Source organism: Myotis myotis, unplaced genomic scaffold, assembly GCF_014108235.1.
Source record: "Myotis myotis isolate mMyoMyo1 unplaced genomic scaffold, mMyoMyo1.p scaffold_m19_p_13, whole genome shotgun sequence".
In the NCBI taxonomy this organism is placed as follows: Eukaryota; Metazoa; Chordata; class Mammalia; order Chiroptera; family Vespertilionidae; genus Myotis; species Myotis myotis.
In genome coordinates, this window is record NW_023416317.1 from 25,892,343 (window position 1) to 25,918,453 (window position 26,111).

Below are 26,111 nucleotides of genomic sequence, written 5' to 3' on the forward strand. Positions count from 1 at the left end.
GATGCAGGAATTGTCTCTCCACCCCACCCCACCCCAGAGAAAGGGCCAAAGGCGCTCTCTAACCTCCCTCACCGCCTTTTAATATTTACTTAAGTGGTACCTTTTCTGAGCCTTCTCTGAGCAGCCTATTTAACAGAAGTCATTCTACCTTCTCTGCTCATATATTTTTTCCTATAGCACGTATCAGCATGTAACGGAGTTATATTTTACTTATTTTTTTTTGCATATTGTCTTCTCCATTCCACTAGGATGTAAGCTCATACATGGTTTTTCACATAGGCACAGAATGAATGGACAAATGTTTTTTTTTGTTTTTTTTGTGTTTTTTTTTAATATATTTTATTGATTTTTTACAGAGAGGAAGGGAGAGAGATAGAGAGTTAGAAACATCGATGAGAGAGAAACATCGATCAGCTGCCTCCTGCACATCTCCCACTGGGGAAGTGCCTGCAACCCAGGTACATGCCCTTGACCGGAATCGAACCTGGGACCTTTCAGTCCGCAGGCCGACGCTCTATCCACTGAGCCAAACCGGCTTTGGCGGACAAATGTTTTAATATTGAATTAAAGGGACAGGTATTTGGGGTTCTGTGTCACGATTTTATCTTCCGCTTCCACTTGATATAGTGACTTGGCCTGGCTTGGATCTTACTTGCCTATTCAAGAACCCACATCCCCATGGTCTCTGACCCACTGTCTGAATAATTACGGGATGCCCTACACTTGCCCCCACACGTGGCCTCACAGTCACTCCTCCCGATTCCTCTGCTCACTGCTCCCCTAGGGCGATCCATCAAAGGCTGTTTACCCTCTTTCTAAACTTTCTGAAAGGATGGGGTTTTCCCGCTTCAGGGCCTTGGGGATGGGGGTGGATGGGAAAGTCAAGCCTGACGAAGGGCGTATCTATACATTTTAGGCCTCAGGCCTGCAGCCCGCCCGGGAGGCGGTTGGGGAGCAGATGGCGGGGTCATCGCAGGGGCTTCATTGGGAAACTCCGCTGAACAGCCAGGGGTTGGAGCTTCATATCCCTTCACCTCGCGGCCCCGCCCCTTCACCTCGCGGCCCCGCCCCTTCACCTCCAGCCCCCTCCTCTCTTTGGGAAGCCGGGGGGCGGGGTTTGTTTACTCCGTGCACGCACCGCCGCCCCGGCCAATCCGTGAGGAGAAGCGCCTTACGTTACTCACCCCGCGGGCCAATCGGCGCTCACCGTGCTGCTCCGCCGCCAAAGCTCGCGCGGGGGAAGCGGGGCAGTGGCCGGGCCGGTGCGGGCGGACCTAGCAGCCAGCGATTTCTCCCGCGGCGGCGGCGGCTGCTGCGCTCGCGGGGCGCGCTCTGACCCTTCCTTCCTCTCCGGGCAGGCTCGGGGGCGCGCGCTGTCGGCGTCCTGGGACCTCGAACTCCAGGGCCTTGACTGGACAGGCCGCGGAGCTCCCACCCCTGCCCCGAGTGTGAGTCCGCCGAGACCCGGCCGCCGCCAAGCGCCGGTGCCCCAGCCTCGGAAGAACAGCCAAGCGGGGTAAGGTGTGGGGCGAGGGCGCGGGCACCTATGCCGAGGACCTCTAGCCCCGGCCCGGCGTGCTCCTGGGCAGGCTTCCCTCCCTGCGCCTCGGGGGGGCCCCCTTGTCACCCCGAGTCCTAGCTGATAACCACGCATCCTTCCAGGCCTGGCCGGATAACCTGTGAGTGTCTGGAGGAGAACCCCCCGCCCCCCCCCCACACACACCCCACACACTGCAAACGGGGGGGAGGCCACGTCCCTGAGTCACGCCTCGTGGAGGACAGGAAGGGCCGCTTTCTGCTTTTTCTCTTTCAGGGGAGAAGGATGGCTCCCAAGTCTCGTTTTCTGACTTTTCCTCCCCTCATGACCCACACGCCTCCCTCTGTCTCTGCTGGGTGTTTTTCATTGTTCCAGAGGTTTGTGTTCTCAGGAGAACCTCATATCCCCCATAAAGGAACTTTTCTCTAAAGTCGAGGATCACTCTTTGGACCCAGACTCCTTTGGGAAATTCCAGAGAGCCATGGTCCCCGTCCACAGAAAACATGAAGGTTTTTGTAGGACCTTGCAGACAGTTCAGTTAATTGATGAGCGCTCAGACGCCGGTATCAGCTGTGTGGCCTTGCATTGCGTGGTCTCAGTTTCGCCACCCGTGAAGTGGTAGCAACTGCCTCTGCGGGGCGTTGCGGGGCTGCGGGGCGTTGTGACGGGTAAAGGGGCTGGTCTGTGGATCGCTTTTGAAACAGAGCTCACAGCATAGGAAGTGCCATGCGTGCGGTTCAGAAACGTTCCCTGTCCGGTGTACCTTTTCCTGTTGAAACAGTTAACAGGCTCATCCTTTTCCATAGTCACCGCTGAAACTCCCTTTAAGCCAGTGGTTCTCAACCTTCCTAATGCCGCGACCCTTTAATACAGTTCCTCATGTTGTGGTGACCCCCAGCCATAAAATTATTTTCGTTGCTACTTCATAACTGTAATGTTGCTACTGTTATGAATCGTAATGTAAATATCTGATATGCAGGATGTATTTAGGCGACCCCTGTGAAAGGGTCGTTCGACCCTCAAAGGGGTCGCGACCCACAGGTTGAGAACCGCTGCTTTAAGCCTTTGAATACTTTGCTCTTCCTCATTCTATCTCAGAGGGCTCAGACTCCCCGTCCTATTTATTTGTTCTCTTTTTATTAAGTCAGTAGCTCATTCTCTTCCTTACCTCTTTTCCCCCAAACCCTAGTTTGTTTTTGTTTGTTTGTTTGTTTTCTATTTGACTTCTACAGCCTAGTATTTTCGGGGCCACTTTTCTTTTCTCTTAATGGCTTGACATCATCTTCACTTGATAAATATAAGTTGAAGTTATTCAGCTGTTCTCTATTTAGTGTAATCATGACCTGTCTGTTCAAAATTAAATATAATATAGTCGATCTGGTAGTACAAGCTGCTTTTCCATTTCATTGGTTGGCATATAATTTAGCTAAACCTTGCTCATTATCCTATTACTATAATAAATTTTTCATAGCAGTGTCCATTTTCAAGTAGGACCAAGGAGAAAAATCAGATGCCCGGAGCCTGGATTCCCTCATACTTGTGTCCTGGCTCTTGATGCATGTTGTTTGTTAGGACATCTTGTGCCTGTATCTGGAGTCTAGTCTAAGGGCAGACGTGGTGTGTGTAGTGCTGTTCTGGCAGGAGAGTTGCAATTTCAGCAATGTGGCACTTAGGCTTGCTAATAAAGGCTCAAGACCTACTAAAGTCGTAACTTTTTAGTTCTCTTTATTTCTAGTGGTCTAAGAGAGAAGGCGGATTTTTCAAGCATGTAACACTTTTATGACCATTTTGTGATTGTGTAACTTTCCCTCCAACTCTCATAAATGTGTAGCCCACTGACACCTTCAAGTTTTTCCTTTGCTGCCAAAATTCTTCACAGTCTGAGCTTTGTCCTCTCAATACAATTTAACATTGAATGTAGAAAGCATTTATGGATGAAGATTATACATTAAAACACACTGGATTCAAAGGTTGCTTTTTATAATTAGGAATTGAAATGTGAACATACATTTGCTTTTTTTTTTTTTTTTAAACATGGCTTTGTTTTCTTGCTGTTGATAATACATGAGTTACTTTTATTTACATAGCACTTCACCATTTAAAAACCCTTTAAAGAAAAATAAATAAAAACCCTTTTAGGCCCAGCTGGCATGGCTTAGTGGTTGAGCATCGCCTGATGAACCAAGAGATCACGGTTTGATTCAAGCCAAGACACATGCTTGGGTTGCAGGCTCGATCCCAGTAGGGGGCGTGCAGGAAGCAGCCAACCAATGATTCTCTTTCATTATTGATGTTTTTTTCTGAAATCAATACGGCCCTTTTAAGTATATGAAAGTTTATAGAACAAGATAAGGAGATGGACTAATGCAAAATTAAATTCATGGTAAAGGTAGTGAATTAGAACCTAAGTGTTCTGACTTTTAGTCCATTGTTTGTTGGTCTGTCAGTCTTAACAGTTAGCCAGGAACAAAGGATGGAAAGGGAGAATTTAAGAAGAAGTTTTAAAGCAGGGGAAGGAAATTTCTAATTTGGGCATTAAATATTAGATATTGAGTTGTACATTAGCATCTTATTTTTTATCTGTAAACTTAGGCATATATCTTTTAAAGGTTGAATAATAAGCCCTACTATCTATGAATTTACTCACAGTTTATATTGTCGCTAGGCAAATTTGACTTTTTTTGACTGTCATATTTAAACTTTTATTGCAATATGGATCTCAGAAGAAATTAGAAGGCGTAGAGTTGAGAGTTATTTTAGATCAGTGGTTCTCAACCTCGGCTGCACATTAGAATCACCTGGGAATCTTTTTAAAATCCTGATTTCTGGGGCTCATCCTCCGGAAATTCTGTTTTTTTGTTATGTGGTGGGGCCACAACATTAGTAACAAAGAAACAGAATTTCCAGAGGATGAGGCCCTGAAATCAGGATTTTAAAAAGATTCCCAGGTGATTCTAATGTGCAGCCGAGGTTGAGAACCACTGTTTTAGATAATAGAATTTTTAAGTTATAATGAATTTTAAAGATTATTTATTTATTTATCGAGAGGGAAACTAAGTTTTATTTAGGTAGAGAAAAAGAAACCAGGATGCAGGTTCCTGGAGACAGGACAAGGGGGTAAGCTTGGGAGTGACTGCCACTGCTCCCCTGGTTTCAAGTCTCACAGCTCATGGCTGTGAGAGAAGTGAAACATGTCCAAGTGGGCAGGAGTGAACTCGTGAGTTAGTTGCTAAAGATTATTAAATATACTTGCCTCTTTATCCTTGACCTTTCCGTTTTAATCTGGGGTACGTGGCTCTAGAGGTGGTATGAGTAGATTTAAAAGTAGATTTTTGAACCCTTGGAAATTTTAAGCAAAATTATATGCATTTGCATATTTTTTTCTGGAGAGAAGATTCATAGTTTCATACTTTCTAAGGTGAAGGTTTTGGACAACTCTGACTTTTATAAAATTATTTCTTTTACTGAGCTAGAAATTATATCTTCACTGGTTCTAGTATTCTCTTCTGAATGTGGATTTTCAAATATTTGAAGACTAGACGCCTGGTGCATGAATTTGTGCATGGGTGGGGTCCCTCTGGGTGGTCTGCAGGGATCAGGATGAAACCCACAGTCCAACGCCGCCTGCAGCTCCTACCTGCTGCTCCTGCTCATCCTGGCCCGACTGCCGCAGCAGTGCTTGCCAGCCATGAGCCCTGAGTCTGGCGCCCTCCCGAGGGGAGTAGCCTGCGGGATCAGGCTGAAACTGGCTCTCCGACATCCCCTGAGGGGTCCCGGATTTCGAGAGGGCTCAGGCCAGGCAGAGGGACCCCACCGGTGCACAATTGGGTCAGGGAGGGACCGCAAGAGGGCTCCAGGGCATGTCCGGCCCATTTTGCTCAGTCCTGATCGGCCAGACCCCAGCAGCAAGCTAACCTACCAGTTGCAGCATCTGCCCCCTGGTGGTCAGTGCATGTCATAGCGAGTGGTTGAGCAGCCTTAGCATATCATTAGCATATTACGCTTTGATTGGTTGTTTGGTTCTGCCATTCAATCTATTTGCATATTACCCTTTTATTATATAGGAATAGAGGCCCGGTGCACAAAAATTTGTGCACTCAGGGGGGGGGGGGTAAGGGGGGTCCCTCAGCCCGGCCTGTGCCCTCTCTCAGTATGGGACCCCTTGGGAGATAATGACCTGCTGGCTTAGGCCTGCTCCCGGGTGGCAGAGGGCAGGCCTAATCCTTAGGTGCAGCCCCTGGTCAGGCTCAGAGCAAGGCCGATTGGGGAGTTGGGGCGCCGCCCCCTGTCATGCACAGAGCAGGGCGGATTGGGAGGTTGCGATTCCACCCTCAGTCACGCTCAGGGTAGGGTCGATTGGGGGGTTGGGGCACTGCCGCCTGTCACACTCAAGGCAGGGTCGATGGGGAGGTTGCGGCGCCACCCCCTGTCACACACAGAGCAGGGCCAATCAGGGGGTTGGGGCGCTGCCCCCTGTCACGCACAGAGCAGGGCCCATCAGGGGGTTGGGAGCTCCCCCCGTCACACACAGGGCAGGGCCGATGGGGAGGTTATGGCTCTACCCCATCACACACAGAGCAGGGCCCGTGGGGTGTGGGGGTTGGGGCGCCGCCCTCTATCACCCACAGAGCAGGGCCGATCAGGGGGTTGGGGCGCCGCCACTCTCACACTCAGGGCAGGGCCGATGGGGAGGTTATGGCTCTACCCTGTCACACACAGAGTAGGGCCTGTGGGGTGGGGGGTTGGGGCTCCGCACCCTGTCACACACAGAGCCGCAGGGCGATCAGGGGGTTGGGGAGCTCCCCCCTATCAGGCACAGAGCAGGGCCGATCAGGGGGTTGGGGCACCTTCCCCTGTCATGAACAGAGCAGGGCGGATAGGGAGGTTGTGGTCCCGCCCCCTGTCACACACAGAGCCGCAGGGCGATCAGGGGGTTTGGGTGCTGCCCCCTGTCATGCTGATCCCGGTGCCGGGAGGCCTCGCGGCTCCGCTGATCCCGGTGCTGGGAGGCATATTACCCTTTTACTATATAGAATAGAGGCCTGGTGCATGGGTGGGGCTGGCTGGTTTGCCCTGAAGGGTGTCCTGGATCAGGGTGGGGGTCCCCACTGGGGTGCCTGGCCAGCCTGGATGAGGGGATGATGGCTGTTTGCAGCTGGTCACACACCCTTCAGGGTGGGGTTCCCCACTGGGGTGCCTGGCCAGTTTGGGTGAGGGGGTGAGGGCTGTTTTCAGGCTGATGGGTGACTGAAGCTCCCAACTGCTCCTTTTTATCTTTTTCTTTTTTTTATTCTGGGCCAGCTTTAGCTGTGAGGCTTGGCTCCAGCTCTGAGGCCTCAGCTGCTGAAAGTAGGTATCTGGTTTGTTTAGGTTCTATAATTGAAACTCTGTATCAACTCCAGCTCTGAGATCCCGGCTCGCTGAAAGCTGGTTTCTGGGGTTTTGTTTAGCTTCTATATATATATATATATATATATATATATTTTTTTTTTTTTAAATATATTTTATTGATTTTTTACAGAGAGGAAGGGAGAGAGATAGAGAGTTAGAAACATTGATGAGAGAGAAACATCGATCAGCTGCCTCCTGCACATCTCCTACTGGGGATGTGCCCGCAACCCAGGTACATGCCCTTGACCGGAATCGAACCTAGGACCTTTCAGTCCGCAGGCCGACGCTCTATCCACTGAGCCAAACCGGTTTCGGCTAGCTTCTATATTTGTTACAATGTTCAAACTGCAGGCTCAGAGGCCGGCAAGGCAGGCGGGGAACGGTGGAGTCCTCCGTCACTGAAGCAAGCAAGCCTCATGTTCAGTTTAAGCTGCCTGGCTGCCGGCCACCATCTTGGCTGGCAGTTAATTTGCATATCTCCCTGATTAGCCAGTGGGAAGGGTAGCGGGTCGTACACTAATTACCATGTTTCTCTTTTATTAGATAGGATACTTATATTCCACTGACTCTTATCATTTCTAGACATAAGCTTCTCAGTCTTTAACTTCTAATGATTTTTTTGTTTTGATTTGAGCCTCCTCACAATGGCTTATTTATGGATTTATTTCAATTCATCCATATTCTTCTTAAAAGTGTGGTTCCCAAAATTAGATATTAACCAATAGAGACCATAAGTTACCTCCCTGATTTGAAACAAAATTTTTTTGTTAATCCTCACCCAAGGATATTTTTCCATTGATTTTTAGGGAGAGTGGAAGAGAGAGGGAAAGACAGAGAGAACCATCAATGTGAGAGAAACATATTGATTGGTTGCCTCCTGCCAGGGCTTGAGGAGCCTGCCACCAAGGTACATGCCCTTGCCTGGAATTGAATACGGGACCCTTTGGTCCACAGGCTGACGCTCTATCCACTGAGCCAAACCGGCTAGGGCCTCCCTGATTTTAAAGCATGCAGTTTAAGATTAAGAGTAGACTTGCTACTATGAATGAAAAAAGAAGTTATATGGAAAGTAACTTCACAGAATGATCTGATCATAAATTCCTGACTGGGCAGGTCATGGTAGATAGTAATGCCCCAGACCTATAACTTCTTTAGTGAAAGGTTTTAAGCCACCCCTGTCTTGTTGTTGTGCATATAGGTTAACACACCTTTGAAATACCAGAAGTAATTACCCTCGAAAGGGATACTAATCTTCCAGGAATCACATAATCTATCCCATAATCCTATCCCTGCCTTGCCTTCTCCCACCTCTATGTAATTTTCCTTACATTTCCTCCTTAATTTCAGATGCATAAAAGAAGCTGCAAAACTTATTCTACAAAGCATTTGAGATCTTGTTCTCTAGCGTATGTTGTCAGTTTGGCTCAAGTAAATTCTTAAAAAAATTCCGTACTGATTTGGATTTTCTTATGTCAACACTTCTTTGGCAACCACATTGCACTGTTAATTCATAAATTATGCCCTGGTTAAGACTAATTCTGGGACTAGCCTGCCTGGGTTTAAATCCTGGCTCTAGAGTTTATTAGTTAGATGACCTTGAGTAAATTATGTAAACATTTTTGGGCCTCAGTTTTCTCATCTGTAAAATGAGTTTTTTTTAAATTAAATCTTTATTGTTCAGATTATTACATTTGTTCCTCTCCCCCCCCCCCCCCCATAACTCCCCTCCTCCCAGTTCCTGCCCCACCCTCCGCCGCCCTCACTCCCCACCTACTGTCCTCATCCATAGGTGCACGATTTTTGTCCAGTCTCTTCCCGCATCTCCCACACCCCTTTCCCCCCCAGGAATAGTCAGTCCATTCCCTTTCTATGTCCCTGATTCTATTATAATCACCAGTTCATTCTGTTCATCAGATTATTTATTCACTTGATTCTTAGATTCACTTGTTGATAGATGCATATTTGTTGTTCATAATTTGTATCTTTACCTTTGTCTTCCTCTTCCTCTTCTTAAAGGATACCTTTCAGCATTTCATATAATCCTGGTTTGGTGGTGATGAACTCCTTTAGCTTTTCCTTATCTGTGAAGCTCTTTATCTGACCTTCAATTCTGAATGATAGCTTTGCTGGATAAAGTAATCTTGGTTGTAGATTCTTGGTATTCATCACTTTGAATATTTCTTGCCACTCCCTTCTGGCCTGCAAAGTTTCTGTTGAGAAATCAGCTGACAGTCGTATGGGTATTCCCTTGTAGGTAACTGAGTTTCTTTCTCTTGCTGTTTTTAAGATTCTCTCTTTATCTTTTGCTCTTGGCATTTTAATTATGATGTGTCTTGGTGTGGTCCTCTTTGGATTCCTTTTGTTTGGGGTTCTCTGCGCTTCCTGGACCTGTAAGTCCATTTCTTTCACCAGGTGGGGGAAGTTTTCTGTCATTATTTCTTCAAATAGGTTTTCAATATCTTGCTCTCTCTCATCTTCTGGCACCCCTATAACTCTGATGTTGGTACGCTTGAAGCTGTCTCAGAGGCTCCTTACACTATCCTTGCATTTTTGGATTCTTTTTTCATTTTGCTTTTCCGGTTGGGTGTTTTTTGCTTCCTCGCATTTCAAATCATTGACTTGATTCTTGCGCTCCTCTGGTCTGCTGTCGGGAGTCTGTATAATATTCGTTATTTCAGTCCGTGTATGCTTAATTTCTAGTTGGTTCCCCAATATAACATCGAGGGTCTCATTAGTTTTCTTGTAGATCTCATTAAGTTTATCGGCGGCTTCTAAACAGTTCTTGAGAGACCTTAAAAGTGTGGTTCTGAACTCTATATCTTCCATTGACAATTTTGTCCTGTTTCTTTGTCTCTGCATTTTGTTATGCTTCCTTGGTGTACCCCCTAGTGGTCTTTGTGCGCAGTCTTATAGTTAAACCTTGATTGTTGTAGCTAATACCAGGGAGGGTTTGACCTCCAGGCCAAGTGGCTATGAGAATCAGCTGTATCTGCAGTGAGAAAACTTCTGTCCTCTAGGGAGGTGCTAATCTAGCCTTTGCCTGAGGCTATCCGGCAAATGCCTCTGTGCAGGGCTTGGGCGGGGCGGGTCGCACAGGATCTGTAAAATGAGTTTTTTATACATATTTTTAAATTGATTTCAGAGAGGAAGGGAGAGGGAGAGAGAGATAGAAACATCAATGATGAGAGGGAATCATTGATTGGCCGCCTCCTGCACTCCCCCTACTGGGAATTGAGCCCACAACCCGGGCATGTGCCCTGTCCGGGAATCGAACCGAGACCTCCTGGCTCATAAGTTGATGCTCAACTACTGAGCCACACCAGCCAGGTGTGATTATGTGTTTTTTTAAGTTGAACAAATCAGTATTCAAAGATAATAGAGAGCATGACCTGTGCAGGCATTCTAAGGATGAATAAAAATCTTTGTGAAAAATTCCATCATAAATGAAAAGCAATAGAATACCTGCTGATGTTAACATTCTGCCTACAGTTTTGTCATTAAGTTCATGCTCTTCAAGATATTGTACTATATCCCAGTTGCTATAAAAATAATTACTAAACATAGATATTGAAAGAAAATAATTTGTGGAAGATTAACCATAGTGGTCAGAAAAATTATTTTGAAAAGGTTTTCCAAGACTATTTTTGATCTTGAAAAACTTACTTGAAAAGCTTTTAAGTCAGTAGTTTTTCAAATACAGATTTTCATAAGAGAATTATTTTGGTTGAAAAAGTGGTAGACAAGGGCAGCTAAAATTCTTATCTAATGAAATTCAATTACAATATGAATTCTTTGATTTTTATGTGAAAAATAAAAACAAGAGCCTAGTTGATCTCTCACAATCTTTGTGTTGTTATAATAAAAACTTCAGACAGATATGTCAGACAACTAAGATCACTTATTAGGCTTACTTCAAAATTGTAAAAATGGAGAAGCAAAAGGCAAAGAGAAATTTCAATAAAGGTACCAAAATGCTAATCATTATTCAGGGATTTTTGTCTTTTTTTTTTTTTAAGTGAAATGTTTAGTGAAACATAGAGATAACTGGAATAGATGCAGCTGTTGATATTTCAACTATAAGAACCCATGGTTTCTGTAGAGATGTTCTGCTTCTTTCAAGTTTCAGCTTTTTAAAACTGGAATTTAGGAAGACAACTCTGAGCAGGATTAGTGTGGAAACAAGTAATGCAAAAACATCATCAAAGAAAAACTCAATACTGAAATAGTTCAGTATTATTAGTGAGTTATCTTAAACCTAGAAAATGCTTTCCACTAGGGGGTATCAATATTTATTTAGGTGTTAGCAGACGTTGGATTCTTTTCTAATTAATATCAGAATGATTTTCGGTCTGTTAGTGGTAATAGCTTCTTCCAGGGACCTTGGCAAATTTGAGCAAAGACTTGCTAACTCAATTAGTAAACTAGTTAATTATAATGTAAAAGCGGCTAAATGTTTTAATTAATGAGCTCTCTCTAAAAGAACTAAAAAAAGTATTCCCTCTTCCCAAATCAGATTTTCTTTTATTGTCAGATTCAGTAGTGTTCTTGGGATGGTCTGGACTATCAGATGCTACCACTTTGAGAAAGGTCTGTTCCAAGTTATTCGTTTTCTTTTTTTTTTTTTTAAATATATTTTATTGATTTTTTACAGAGAGGAAGGGAGAGAGATAGAGAGTTAGAAACATCGATGGGAGAGAAACATCGATCAGCCGCCTCCTGCACATCTCCCACTGGGGATGTGCCCGCAACCCAGGTACATGCCCTTGACCGGAATCGAACCTGGGACCCCTCAGTCCGCAGGCCGACGCTCTATCCACTGAGCCAAACCGGTTTTGGCAAGTTATTTGTTTTCTAAGGTAAAGTTACACTCTGGGTGAAGAGTTCATGACAATTGGATTTCCTCTCTGGACATAAGTGACATAAAAGAAGAATAAATTTCAAGAAACTGAAACAGTAATCTAAAGCATGTGAAACTAATGCTAAAGAAAAGGCTTTCGCCGAAACCGGTTTGGCTCAGTGGATAGAGCGTCGGCTTGCGGACTGAGGGGTCCCAGGTTCGATTCCGGTCAAGGGCATGTACCTGGGTTGCGGCCACATCCCCAGTGGGAAGTGTGCAGGAGGCAGCTGATCGATGGTTCTCTCATCGATGTTTCTAACTCTCTATCTCTCTCCCTTTCTCTCTGTAAAAAATCAATAAAAATATATTTAAAAAAAAAAAGAAAAAAAAAAAAAAAAAAAAAGAAAAGGCTTTCTAGATAGGGGTCACCACACACAAAACCCTTCTTCGCCATAACAGAAAGGAATTCCAAGATGAGAGAGGTCATAGTAAATAAGAAAATAAGAGGCCGAAACCGGTTTGGCTCTGTGGATAGAGCGTCGGTCTGTGGACTGAAAGGTCCCAGGTTCGATTCCAGTCAAGGGCGTGTACCTGGGTTGCGGGCACATCCCCAGTGGGTGATGTGCAGGAGGCAGCTGATCGATGTTTCTATCTCTCTCCCTTCCTCTCTGTAAAAAATCAATAAAATATATTAAAAAAAAGAAAAAAAAGAAAATAAGGGATTCTTTTATATAAGCAGCTCATTGATAGTGTAATCCTGTTTACAAGACTGATCTGTAACCCATGAAATATATATTAGAAAGGATTTATGGTTTCTCATTTTATAAATAAGGACACAAGTTGTTTTATATAAAGACAGCAATGGCAGAGCTGGAACTCAAACGTGAATCTGTATGACTTGAGTGCTAGCCTGGCACTCACTATTGCCTGGCTAACATATTGTCTTAGGCCTTCAACATTCATGCAAGAATCCAAAAATCTTTAGAGGTTCTTCTTAGTTGGGTCTTTCTGGTATAGTTTCTGTTTTATCTGGAGTGTTGTGAATTCATTCAAATATAAATGAGTGATTTGAAAATTAACCATTATTTTAGATTGATCATCCTTTCACTAGGGTCACTGTTTACCATAACTGAACAAATAGACAATTTCTGTGTAATGTATGTGATATCTTAAATTCAGTTGTATTTCAGTTCATTGGTTAAATCATGATTATGAGCTGCGTGAATCTATTATATACTGATTGGTTTACTGTGAATAGAAACATGTAAATACTCAAGATGTTAACCTAACTTCTTTGTAACATAAGTATTTTACTTTTATTGTCAGGCTTATATTATGTGCTATAAGTCCTTTTGACTTATTCAAAAATTAAATATATGTAGGCTAAAACAAAATATAGTTATAATGAAATTATGTCACATCTTAAAATTGTGATGAAAGAGAAAAAGGCTAGAAGTGTTCCCAAAAAGCGAGAAGAATCCTATCTAATAAAGTCAGAATATGCAAATTGACCATCCCACCATCACAAAGATGGCAGTGCTCGTAGCCGCAAGATGGCGGTGCCCAGTCCCCCAGCCTGGCTGGAGTCCCCCAGTCCTTTCAGCCCCGCCAGGGGTGGCAGGCCCGTGGTGCAGCCGGACCCACCTTAGGGCTCTTTGCTCCTTGCTCCTGCCACAGGAGTCCCCCATTCCTTTCAGCCCAGCTGGGGGTGCGGCAGGCACCCGGTGCGGCTGGACCCACCCTCAGCTCTCCAGCCACCCAGGGCCGGCCCAAGGCACAGGCAAACCTCAGAGGGGGCTACCCAGCTGCCCAGGGTCACCTGAGGCTTAGGTAACCAGGGCCAGCTGAGGCTTGCATTGCCAGCAGTGGCAGCAGCAGAGGTGTGATGGGGGCGTTGCCTTCCCCTTATCGCCTCCCGCCCTTGAGGACTCCCGAACTGTGAGAGGGGGCAGGCTGGGCTGAGGGACCCCCCGCCTCCAGTGCATGAATTTTCATGCACCGGGCCTCTAGTAAAAATATCAAAGCAAATAATAGTGCCATCTGTTGGTCACAGAGCAGAAGCACCATGTATTTCAGTCAAAGAAGCTGTGGCTAATGATGCTGTTATCACCAAGGGTGTGGGTATGTCTGGTAAGTTGAATATACAACAAGAAAATAAGTGTCTTCAAAAATAATGATTGTACAGATCTTGTTATTAAAGTAGAAAATATAGCACAAAGGATTTTTTTTTTCTTCACCTTTAGCTCTAGGTATATATGGAAGCATTCTGACAAACTGCTCAACAGAGCTCAACTGGCTATCTATCTATTTATCTTAGTAGCAGAAGTCTCTGACTTATTTAATACTTCCCATTTGTGTAAAATTCACTCCAGTATTTCACCTTGGAAAAAAAACAGTTTGACTGGAGTAGATGGCAGTCTACTGCATTTAATATAATAGAGAGCTATTATATTAATTTGACTTACTAATTTATGTAAAACTTTTTCTGATTTTTTTTTATCATCTTAACTACCTCAAGGGTAGAGTAATTCTCAGCCCACCATCTAGTTGTTTATTAAGCCTCCTAATGAATAACTAGATATATTACAAAGCTGTTTTTCATGTTGCAACTAAAAGCAACTTTGATGAATTTTGCATGGTTAATCTACATCTATCATAAGTAACCAGGCTTTGCTAAACTTTTTATATGCAATGTAAATATTGTAAGCTGTGACAATTTAGATTTTCTTGTGCTTAATGTGTGTGAATCTTACTGTGTTTGATATTCCCCATCAAGACACTCCCTACTCTCAGTCTTAGTGCTTGGTTATCTTGCACAAACCCACATTTCCTCAAGAGGAATATAGGAGATCAGGTGCTAAGGATGAGGAAATAAAGTAGGCCAGTTGTGTTTTCTGGATTCTTCTGGGCTTAGAGTCCCAAATTTGCCTTTTCTGATTTCTTGTACTAACATTCAACTGTTACCAATTATTGTATTAATATTTGGCTGTTACCAATTTCAAAATTTTCTAGAATAAAAGCATTCCTCATATTTTTAGTCTCACTCTATAGAGGAAAAACCATGTTTAAAAATGATTTTTATGGATAGATGACAGATTTAAAAATTGCACTTAAAGCCCTGCTGGCATGGCTCAGTGATTGAGCTTCGACCTATGAACTAGGAGGTCACGGTTCAATTCCTGGTAAGGGCACATGCCTGGTAAGGGCACGGTTCAATCCCCAGTGCGGGGCATGCAGGAGGCAGCCAATCAATGATTCTTTCTCATTATTGATGTTTCTATCTTCCTCTTTGAAATAAATAAAAATATATATATTTTTAAATTGCACTTAAATTTTAATAACTATATAGCATCTGTGTAACTAGCACCCTAGTGTCCCTTTCCAGTTATGAATCCCTCTTCCCCAAGGGAACTATTCTGACTTCTAACAGCATGAATTGGTAAAACCACCTTTCACAGTATCTACTTTTAGTTCTTTTGATGGTTATCACTCTTAATGATATAATTATTGCTTCACTTCTTTAAAAAAAACTTTATTTTGAACTAATTTTAGATTTATAGGAAATTTGTAAAAGTTGCAGAGTTTAATTATATTTCTCAGCCCATTTCCCCTAATGTTAGTTAACATTTTATATAACCACTAGAGGCCTGGTGCATGAAATTCATGCATGGGGGGTCCCCTCAGCCCAGCCTGCACCCTCTCCAATCTAGGACCCCTTGGGGGATGTCCAACTGCCAGTTTAGGCCCGATCCCCAGTATTTCTATTAAACCGGCAGTCGGACATCCCTCTCACAATCTGGAACTGCTGGCTCCTAACTGCTCACCTGCCTGCCTGCCTGATCGCCCCTGATGCACCCCCCCCCCCCCCCGCCGGCCTGGTCACCCCCAACCCCAACTGGCCCCCCTCCTCCCGCCAGCCTGGTCACCCTTCACTGCCCCCCTTGCCGGCCTGGTTGCTCCTAACTGCCACCCCCCCGCCAGCCTGGTCGCCCCCAATTGGCCCCCACTGCCGGTCTGGTTGCCCCACGTAGCCTGCTGTTCAGTCGTTTGGTCGTCCCTCGCTAACCCCCCTGTCGGCCCTGTCCCCCAACGCAGCCTGCTGTTCGGTTGTTACTGTGACGGAGTCCTGGACAATTTGCATAATCCTCTGTTATTAGTATAGATAGGGTAATTATCAAGAGCAGGAAGTTAACACATTGTTTGCAGGTAGTTTTTATCGCGCGCTAACAGGTGGCGCCGGCCATTTTTGCTAATTTTTTGCGCAAATGGCAACGTTCAGTAAAATTACGATAACTTTAGTTTACGTATTTATACGTTACCCGCATTCTACCACTAGTCTATAAAAAAAGTATTAATACGTGTCCCGTGCTCTACTACACTGGTAGAACGTATAAATACATAAAATGTGTAAACACGTTTCCCGCATACAATGTGTTAACATTGGTACAATATTGTTGACTCAACTCCAGCCAGACCTTATTTGAATTTCACCAAATTTTTTCACTAATGACATCTTTCTGTTACAGGAGTCCATTCAGGATCCCACATTATACATTATTTGCTATCTCTCCTTAGTTGTCTCTATTCTTTTTAAAAAGTATTTTTATTGATTTCAGAGAGGAAGGGAGAGGGAGACAGAGAGAGAAACATCAATGATGAGAGGCAATCAACAATCGGCTGCCTCCTGCACACCCTACACCAGGGATTGAGCTTGCAATGTGGGCATGTGCCCCAGCCGGGAATTGAATTGTGACTTCCTAATTCATAGGTCAGTGCTCAACCACTGAGCCACGTTGGCTAGGTAGTTGACTCTATTCTTTAACAGCCTTCAATTTTCCTTTGTTATATGACCTTGACACTTTTGAAGAGTGCTGATATAAAATTTTCAGAATTTTCATCTATTTGGGTTTGTTTGCTGTCACTGGTGGAGTGTGGTTATGCATTTTTAGTAAAAATATCACAAAAAATAATGTCTTTCTGTTTTTCACAGGGCATCATACCAAGGGGTTCATTGCGTTATGTTTTAATCATTGGTGATGTTTATCTTTGTCTCTTGGTTAAGTTGATGGCTGCCTGGCACCCAGAACCCGGGCTTCCTCGCAGCCCCAGCTGCTTGCCTTGGCCCTCTCAGCCCCGGCTTCGTCCTGAAGGACGTTTGGAAGGACATCTTATCTAATTAGCATATTATGCTTTTATTATTATAGGTTGCTGATGGTTAACTTCCTCCTTCCCGTTCTTTAGTCCATTTTTTCACTGAAAATGTGTGAAAGAAGGTAGGAGTCTCAATTCCAACTCTACTTCATGTCTCTTGTCACTCTAAATTATTAAATTATTAAAAGCCAAAAGTTTTGATTATTTATATTGACAAATTCCCCCATGGCAGCTGAAAGCTTTGTTTTCTTGTGAGCTCAGCATTTGAGGGACTATTTACTTTATCTAATATTTCTAAATGGTTTGCTAAGATAAAGTTTATTTAGTTCAATATGTTGCCAGAAACAAAAATGTTTTTTGGTATCATTTCCTCCCTTTTTTCCTCTTTTTCTTTTCTGGAATTTCTTTTTAGTTGTACCTTCTGGATTGGTGTTCTAATTTTTTTTTTCAGTTTTTTAAATATATATATTTTATTGATTTTTTACAGAGAGGAAGGGAGAGGAATAGAGAGTTAGAAACATCGATGAGAGAGAAACATCGATCAGCTGCCGCCTGCACACCTCCCGCTGGGGTGTGCCTGCAACCAAGGTACATGCCCCTGACCGGAATCGAACCCAGGACCCTTCAGTCTGCAGGCTGACGCTCTATCCACTGAGCCAAACCAGTCAGGGCTTTTTTCAGTTTTTTAAAAACTTTTTGTTCTGCCCTAGCCGGTTTGGCTCAGTGGATAGAGCGTAGACCTGTGGACTGAAGGGTCCCAGGTTCGATTCTGGTCAAGGGCATATGCCTGGTTGTGGGCTTGATCCCCAGTAGGGGGCGTGCAGGAGGCAGCCGATCAATGAGTCTCTCTCATTGATTTTCCATCTCTCTTTCCCCTTCCCTTCCTCTCTGAAATCAACAAAAAAATATTTTTAAAAGACCCAAAAAAACTTGTTCTACTCTGTGGGGATTTCCAACCCTTCCTTTACGTTCTCTCCCTCTCCCCCCTTTTTACTTTCTTTCTATTTTGTTTATTAATTTGGTTTACTGCTGTTTTGTTAAGTTGGTCTCTTCATTTCATATGAGAGGCTTTCCTCAATTGTTCAGTAAACTTGGAGTATCTGTTCAGATTAAAGAGTGAGGCAGTAAAAACCTGAGTAAAAACTTTGTCCGTGGGGAGTTAACGGCAAGTCTTTTTTTTTTAATTAAAATTTTTTTCAATTACAGTTTGACATTCAATATTGTATTAGTTTCAGGTGTACAGCATTGTGGTTAGACAACCCCAATAAGTTCTGTACTCACCTGACACCATGCATAGTGATTACAGTATATTGACTACATTCCCTATGCTGTACTTTACATCCCATGACTATTTAGTGACTGCAGCTTACATCTATGTAAGTTGGTATTTAGTAGAAGTACCAGTTTGTACTTTTAATCTCTTTATCTTTTCACCCAGTCCCCCAACCCACCTCCCATCTCGGCAACCATCATTTTGTTCTCTGTATCTATGAGTTTATTTCTTTAACTGCAAATCTTAACATAGGGTGATTGAGTGGTTGTAGGTCTTTTCCCGTGCGTCACATTTCCCATGGAAGAAAGTCCTAGCCCCCTGTGTGAATGGCCTGTGTTCTGGAAGCTGACTTGAGGGACAGAGGTGGGGTCCACTGTTCAGCATGTAAATCTTTAATCTCTGTGTGGTATGATATGACAGACAACCCCTGTGTGTACCTGGTTTCTACATTCTATCTGGTTTAGTGTCTTAAGAAAGTAAACCACTTGTCTCTCGCTAGGGTTCAGGAGAGACAGTTTCTTGGATACGTGGTAAGGCTTCTGGGTGAAAACTGTTCCTTACAAACATTCAACCAGTATTCCTATTTTCAGCCCAACTTTGACCCCTACCTTCAGATTCTTCAGCCTTTCTGTTGTGCTTGCTTCTTACTGGTTTCATACCCTCACCTGCCCTCACATGCATGGGGTTGGCTTGTTCTGTTTAACAAAGCCAACAAAGTGTTATATTTATACTAGAGGCCCGGTGCAGGAAAATTTGTGCACTCGGTGTGTGTGTGGGGGGGGGGTCCCTCAGCCTGGCCTGCACCCTCTTGCAGTCCAAGAGCCCTCAGGGGATGTCCAACTGACAGCTTAGGTCCACTTCCCACGGGAGCAGGCTTAAGCCACAGTCTGGCCTCCCTCTGCAGGAGGCAACCGGGCAGGCTGATCAGAGGACAGTGCTGGCAGCCTGGCAAGCAGCCCCCCCCCCCCCGCCCCCGCAATCGCCCCTTCACGGCCGCTGGTCACCACTGTCCCCTGATTGCTGGCCCCTCCCTCTGCCTGCTGGCACATGCCTTGGCTGGCCTGCTTGCCGGCCCTGCCCCCCGCCAATCAGTAGTTTTGCAGTTTGGTCGACTTGCATATTACACTTTTATTATGTAAGATCTCTCATCAGCTGTTGTCTCCTTTCATATTATATATGTTTTTTATGAGTTTATCCTTTTTTAGCATCATTTTAGTGTAGTTTTAGGAGAGAATGGATATTTAACAAAGATAATCTTATCTTACATTTAATTATGTCATATTCACTTAAAAATAGTATTGTTATAAATATTTTTATAAATTCAGGATTTCTTCTGTCTTCCCTTGCCACTAATATTTATTTCAGTTTTATATCATGAGTGAAGAGTAGAAGGATAGGTAAATACAGGAGGGAATGGAGAAGGGCAACAAGAGACACAGAGAGGAAAAAAGGGGTTCCTTACTGACAAAGGATGACAGGCTTAGTTGTTGGTACCAATGAGGCTGTAATGAAGTAATATCGCCATCTTCTGGCTTTTTAAAAACTGTTTCTGTAATTTTATCTGGGAATGTGAGTTACAAATACTTTTTTCCAGTAGATTTTTCTTATGACTTGCATTGTGTTGTTTTCTTCTATATCTATATATACATTATACTCATATCAGTTTTTTTCTTTGGTGACTTCTGGGTTTGGACTTACATTTAGAAAATTTTCCACACACACAGATTAAAAAATCTGACTCCCATGTTTTTTTCTAGTAACCTAAAAAATTGCATTGAATTCTTTGATCCATTTGGAATTTATTTTGAATGAGGGGTAAATTATGGCCCCAGTTAATTTTTTTTTCAGATGGTTACTAGTTCTCAGTACTACTTACTGAATAATCCACCTAAACCAATTATAACCCACTGATTTGAACTTTGATACATATTATGGATTTGGGTCTCTTCTTGGACTTGTTTTTCTATCCATCAAGCTATATGCCTTTTCATTTAACAAGTGTAATATTTTAATTATTATAACTTTATAACTTACTTTAATAATCGGAAGGGGCTAATCTGAACTCTGTTTCCAGAATTTGTATGGCTATTCTTGCTTATTTTTTCACATAAACTTTTTTTTTCTTTTTCATTCCCTACTTTATTTTCTATTAAAGAAAAACTTTTAAGATGTAAAGTACACATAACATAAGTCAATGCTTAACCACTGAGCCACGCCAGCTGGGCCAGAAGTCTTTTTAAGATAATTTTAAAGTATACATAAAATATTTTATATTCTCCAACATTTATAAATAATATAAATTTCCACTAGTAAATGAATTCCACAGCAAAATTGTAACATCTTTTTATGGTATGGAACATGTATATAGTAACATCTCATTTACTTAAACTTTATTGTAAATTTTGCTTATGTATGACCTTGGACAAGTTATTTAAACTCTCTGACTCAATTTTCCCTCCTGTATAATGGAGATAATATCTATAAGGTTATTTGAGGAATTACCATAGTAAATAGCTCTTATGATGATGCTGATTATAAAATTGTTTCATTTTCATTTGAATACAGGTTATGTACTTACATAAGTACGGTGGTATTCTAAATGAGAATTAGAAATTACACTATTTTTTTCACAATTCTTTTTTATTGTCTTCATTTTTCTCTTCTTGGATTTTTGGATAAATTGAATATTTTATGCTTGCATAGTTTGTTGTATAGTACTTTGTCTGCAAATTTATATTAACACCCAAATGATACTTTAAAAACTCATGTATCCTTGTTGTGATAGATCAAGTAGGGATAAATCTTAACATTTGTATTTCTAATCTAAAGCTACGTTGATCTGGAAATGAGATTTTGCTAAAGAGCATATGTGCAGCAAATGATGTAATCCATGTAGTCATTGTGCATAAGTGAATGAATGGTTTAAAATTTGGCTTGTACTGTTTGATGAAATAACCTTTTGTTAGGTTTTTGGCAGGATATTGAAGTGTGATTTTGTTCTAAATTTGGACGATCTCTTAGATTCTAATGTTGCTTCTTTGGACAGGGCAGAAGTAAATTTTCTTTGTTAGAGTTTTATTTTCAATAATTAAGAACAAATAATAAATGTTATAATCTATGACAGTGTTTGAACCAAAAGTATCCTTAGGTTTTATTGTGGAAGCATGTATAGGAACATGTCATTAATCCAGTTTTGCCTGGGAATGAGGGAAGGATTCTACTTCTGTGGATATACTTGGTGAAATATAATTCTGTGTCTAATTTTCTTTAGTATTAAACTAACAGTTGTCAATGTACTCATCTGTGCCTGGACCATTTATTCCCTTTCTACTGAGTTTAATTTGCTTCATTTCTGAAAATCAAGTAAATTTAATAAGAAGTTATTATATATGTGTGTGTATGTGTGTATGTATATATATATATATATATATATATATAAAAGAATATATATATATATAAAAGATTAAGTGACCTACCGTATGTCCATATGTCCAACCGACCAGCCGGTACATATGACATGCACTAGTAATTTATTTTTTAAAAATATATTTTATTGATTTTTTACAGAGAGGAAGGGAGAGGGATAGAGAGTTAGAAACATCGATGAGAGAGAAACATCAATCAGCTGCCTCCTGCACACCTCCCACTGGGTGTGTGCCCGCAACCAAGGTACATGCCCTTGACTGGAATCAAACCTGGGACCCTTGAGTCCGCAGGCCGACGCTCTATCCATTGAGCCAAACCAGTTAGGGCTGCACTGGCAATTTAAAAATGTTGACTCACACATGCACAATACATATAAAGCTCTCGCTGGTGCCAATTGCATGCATGTTCTAGTATTTCGATCTGTCATTGTCAGTTGTGAATGTGGTTGTTTTTGTTGACATTTCTATTATAGAGAAAGGGCGAATAGTGATATTAAAATATTTCTCCTAATTAATTTCCTTTCAATGTGCACGGATCCGGGCACTAGGCCACTAGTGTTAAATAAAATCAGTGAGATGAAGGAAGGCCTAAGGTCTTAAGTGACTGACTAGTGTATGGGTTTTGTGAAAGCTAATTTAGGAGCTGGGGATATTCTTTTTGCTTATTTCTGAGCTTTGAGTGTTGTTGCAATGGGTGAAGGTTGTTTTTTAGGTAAATGGTGAATATAAACTTACCTGATAATAGTTGAGAAATTAATGAGTATTTCAGTTACTAAAGAATAATAGAATACTAGAGGCCTGGTGCATGAAAATTCATGCACTGGAGGGAGGGTCCCTCAGCCTGGCCTGCCCCCTCTCACAGTCCAGGAGCCCTCAGGGGTGGGAGGTGACCCGGCGATCAGGGGAAGGCGACGCCCCCATCACACCTCTGCTGCTGCCACTGCTGGCAGCATAAGCCTCTGGCGGCCCTGGTTACCTGAGCCTCGGGCCTGCCCTGGGTGGCTGGGCGCTGAGGGGACTGGGGGACTCCAGAGGCAGGCGCACGGAGTGGCCGGGCCTGCCCCAAGGGACTGAGGGGACTGGGCACTGCCATCTTGTGGCTGTGGGCGCCAACATCTTTGAGGGTGGGGCAGTCAGTTAGCATATTCCCTCCTCATTGGCTGTGGGCGCTGCCATCTTTGAGGGTGGGGCAGTCAATTAGCATACTCCCTCCTTATTGGCTGTGGGCACTGCCATCTTTGCAACAGTGTGAGGGTCAATTAGCATATTCCTTCTTTATTAGATAGGATGGCTGATAATGCTGGCTTTTTAAAGAATTAGGTTGCAAATAACTTTTACTTAATCTCTGGTGAACACAATTTAGTCTCTCTCTAGTTTAGATGTTCAGCTTTTTACTTAAAATCTTTCTAAGGCTTCCTACTAATCTGATTTTTTTTTTTTTTTTTAAGTAATGTCCTGCTTGACCTGGCATCCAACCTCATCTCTTAGAAGCCCTCCCTCTTGCCCTTCATTTTCAGGTACAAGATCTTCCTTTAGTTCCTGGAATTTCCCTTGTGCTTTTCTTCCCAATCCTGTGCTGGCTGCTCCCTCTGGCTGTGATGTACCCCATTCTCTTTGCCAGTGGTTTATATTGTTTATTTGTTTGTTGAGCTCAGCTCAAACTTTACTTCCTCTGAGAAATCTTCTCTAAAACCACCAGAATCCCAGTCTCTTATGTTACATACTTCTTTTGCATCTTTTTGTCTCTGTAGTAGCACATATAGTAATTGTCATTAAGAGTTAATTTTGAAATTCATTGTCTAATGCCAGCCTTCTCTTTTTTGTTTGTGATAATGCTTTCTTTTTAAGTAAAAAATGAATCATTGCCAAAACAAAATGTTTTGCCTCCAAATAATTTTTTTAAATATATATTTTATTGATTTTTTTACAGAGAGGAAGGGAGAGGGATAGAGAGTTAGAAACATCGACGAGAGAGAAACATCGATCAGCTGCCTCCTGTACACCCCCTACTGAGGATGTGCCTGCAACCACGGTACATGCCCTTGACTGGATTCGAACCTGGGACCCCTGAGTCCAAAAGCTGATGCTCTATCCATTGAGCTAAACCGGTTAGGGCGCCTCCAAATAATTTTTAAAGCATAAGGGGAAAGTTCATTAATGAGGAACATATTTTCATTTTTCAATGTTTTTCTTTTATTTATTCTTAATTAAGTTACACAGTCACTAAGCAGTTTTTAAACATAGGTTTCATGATCCTTTTGACTTCATGCTTTTAAAAAGGAGTCATTTATCTTCAAAACATAACAAATTTCAGAATCCATTAAAAATTATTTTATTCAAATTATGTTTTCCAAAAGGGAGGGTTCTATGCTAGTCATCTTTGAAAGTTCTCATACCATTTCAGAACCATATTTGCTAGAATGAACATTCCAGAGGGACTTGGTGTCATATGGGCCTGAGAGATAGCAAATGATGAAGCAAAATTGTAGCCGTTGTCCAACATCTTTTGTGTGAATTGAGTGAATGAGTCAACTGAGGATATAGCAGCATTACCTACAGGAGTCTGCTAAGCCAGAATGTCCAATGATTCCACTGAAATTCCAATCTGAGCAACAGATGAAGTTCAGACAATGTTCATGGCTCCAAATGGGTGCCGGCTTCCTTCTCCAGCTTTAAGACCTGACGTTTTGAAGATGGCATTTGGTTTCCCATTCGTGACAAATCCTAGGAGTTGCCATACTGGCATTCCATTTGAATTAGGATAGGCAAAGTAGACAGATCCTCCCATTCCCTCAGGAAATGGGATTGTTCCCAGCATAAAAACCACAACATGGTTAATATTTTCATAATCAGGCAAATCAAAAACTAATTTATTGTCTGCCATTTGCTGTGCAGCTGTTTGCATCAGCTTCCCTTCACTAAGCAGCCAAACATGGTGGTGGCAGCCTAATGCCTGCCTTCTTAGTGAGTATGCAGACTCCATGGAGGCGAGGACTGTTACTGTTTCTCGCTGTGTCTTCAGTGCTCAGCCTAGGGTTTGACATGCAGTAGGCAGTAATACTGAATAATCAACAAGTGAGCAGTGCTCAGACAACATGATTCATTATTCACTGCACTTATGGAGAAGACTCTGTTAAAAGTTGTCATTAATTGCTTGTAATATTAACCAGTTTTTATCATTGCAGAGTTTGGAAAAATTCTTTTTCAATTTAAATAAGTGAGCAATGAATATGAAAGCAATTATTTTTTTTAAATATATTTTTATTTATTTTTTACAGAGAGGAAGGGAGAGAGATAGAGTCAGAAACATCGATGAGAGAGAAACATCGACCAGCTGCCTCCTGCACACCCCCCACTGGGGATGTGCCCGCAACCAAGGCACATGCCCTTGACCAGAATCAAACCTGGGACCTTTCAGTCCGCAGGCCAACGCTCTATCCACTGAGCCAAACCGGTCTTGCCTATTTTTTTTTAAGTGTAAAATGTCAGTGGTTTCAGCTTTTAGTATGTAAAAATGTTTTTAAAATTTTACTCTTGCTTACTATTCATTTTACCTTAAAATTAGAGAAATTAAGTTTACCCTATTAAAAATTTCCCCCATAAAATATAAAAATATAGTTGTATTGATTTTTAGAAGAGAGAAAGGGAGAGGGAGAGAAAGAAACATTGATCGATTACTTCCTGCACATCCCCCACCAGGGATTGAGCCCACAACCTGGGCATGTGCCCTGACCAGGAATCGAACCAGCAACCTTTTGGTGCACAGGTTGACACCCAGCCAACTGAGCCACACCGGCCAGGGCAGTTCTAAAACACTTTTTGTTCATGATAGGAAAGTGATACTCAGAATTCAGCTATATAGCTTAGTGATATTTCAGATGTGTGAATGTGTTAACTGTTTACGTTTCTTTTCATTTTCTGTTGCCAAGTCATAGTAAGTGGGATTATCATACATTATTAAAGGGTGAAAATAAATATAACATTGACTATATAATTAATTTACTAAGTAGTTCTTTAAAAACAAAAAATAAATATTACTTGAATTCTAACCACGTGCCAGACACTGGATAAATAGGTAGGTTCCCTGCCCTCAAGGAACTTACATTTTAGTTGGCAGAGATAGACCACATTTTGATAATTACACAAACAGGTAATAACAACCGATGTGTACTAAAAAAGGAGAAAGTAGGGGAGAGCATTAAGTAGAGACCTCTGACCTAGTCTGGGTAGTGGGAGAGGAACAGTTCTCTCAGAAAAAGTGTTATTTGAGAGGAGATCCAAAGGAGGAGAAATTAACCATTGGTGAAACTTCCAGGCAAAGGGAACAGCATGTGCAGAGGCCCTGAGGCAGGAGGAGCATATGTTTGAGGAGCTGACAAAAGGCCAATGGAACTAGATCAGAGAAGGGTATGGGAAAGTGGTTCAACACAGACCTGGAGAGGTAGTCAGAGACCAGTTCAAATATGAAGGATTGAGTCATTAAAATGTGATTACTGC

At 42.4% G+C, this 26,111-nt stretch overlaps 1 protein-coding gene and 1 pseudogene across 8 annotated transcripts in view; one reads left to right on the forward strand and one right to left on the reverse strand.

Moving 5' to 3' along the window:
• The first annotated feature begins 1,275 nt into the window (after positions 1–1,275).
• The window catches only part of TFDP2 (transcription factor Dp-2), a 126,222-nt gene continuing 101,386 nt past the window's right edge, over positions 1,276–26,111 (forward strand). Inside the window, exon 1 of one of the 8 annotated variants that reach the window (XM_036332329.1) lies at positions 1,276–1,516. The gene's annotated coding sequence lies outside the window, so the exon portion shown is untranslated. Of the gene's footprint in view, positions 1,517–23,091; positions 23,132–26,111 lie in introns of those variants that run through there. The other 7 variants (XM_036332336.1, XM_036332326.1, XM_036332328.1 and 4 more) reach the window with 7 other exon arrangements.
• Positions 23,956–24,548, reverse strand: LOC118668104 (annotated as a pseudogene).